Source organism: Empidonax traillii, unplaced genomic scaffold (genome assembly GCF_003031625.1).
Source record: "Empidonax traillii isolate 1590-97213 ecotype Southwest subspecies unplaced genomic scaffold, ASM303162v1 scaffold691:size399616, whole genome shotgun sequence".
Classification (NCBI taxonomy): domain Eukaryota; kingdom Metazoa; phylum Chordata; class Aves; order Passeriformes; family Tyrannidae; genus Empidonax; species Empidonax traillii.
The window spans coordinates 335882-336950 of NW_020955884.1; positions in this window are offsets into that span (position 1 = coordinate 335882).

Sequence of the window (1069 nt, forward strand, 5' to 3'; positions counted from 1 at the left end):
TACGCAGCAAATTTCAGAAAAGCAAGCAGCAAAAGAGGCACTTGAGATCAGTAAAAGTAATACAGGGGTGATGCAAGAGGGAGAAGTTTTAGCACCCAGTACTAATACAGTTATACTGCCTTCAGGCAGATCGGTATCTCCCTTGCCCTCAGCGCCTCTTGCACTGTCAGCACCTGTGCCTTCAAGCAGTGCAGCGGCAGCTTTTTCGCCTTCAGCGCCGCCGGTGCTGTCAGCGTCCGTGGATGGCTCTGTGCCAGACTCTGTACTCTCCAGTACTGCCGAGATTGTGCCGGCCAGCTCTCTGCAGCAGCACTCTGCTACAAAGTCGGCAGCGTCGGTACCCATCCCTGGGGCACACAGTGACTCATGGGGGGAGATGGCCAGACGGAGCAGAGAGGCATGGGCAACTTTGGCACGGCACGGGCTAGAAAGCGGAGATACAGAAGTCTTAGAGGTCACCACGGAGTTAGCTTGTCCTGTAATTTATACACCGGTCGTGGATCAAAATGGACAGATACAGGGGCAAATGGGAAATTATTCTCCTCTTGACTGGAAGTTACTGGCACAGCTCCGACAAACTGTTAGCCAATATGGTCCCACAAGTGAACCGGTAAAACAGATGTTAGATTACATGTTTAATGCTATGCTGCTGTTGCCAAATGATATGCGAGGGATAGTAAAATTAATTTACACACCACATCAGCAATTGCTGTTCAATGCACACTGGCAGGCTTATGTAAATGAGTCTGTCGCAATACAAAGAGGTCCAGGTGATCCGTTGCATGGTGTTACAGTCGAAGAGCTAATGGGATTAGGTTTATACATACGAACAGAAGCTCAAGTTACAATAGGTCCTGATAAAGTTAAGGAAGCAATGCGTTTAGTGAGATTGGCTATGAGAAGAATCAAAGATGGAACAGGGACTCCTATGTATATGAGCATCAAACAAGGTAGAGATGAGCCTTTTGGAACCTTTATAGACAAAGTTGCAACAGCGATAGAGAAAGCAGGAGTTGCAGATTACATGAAAGGAGCACTGCTTAAGCAGTGTGTACTTCAAAATAGCAAT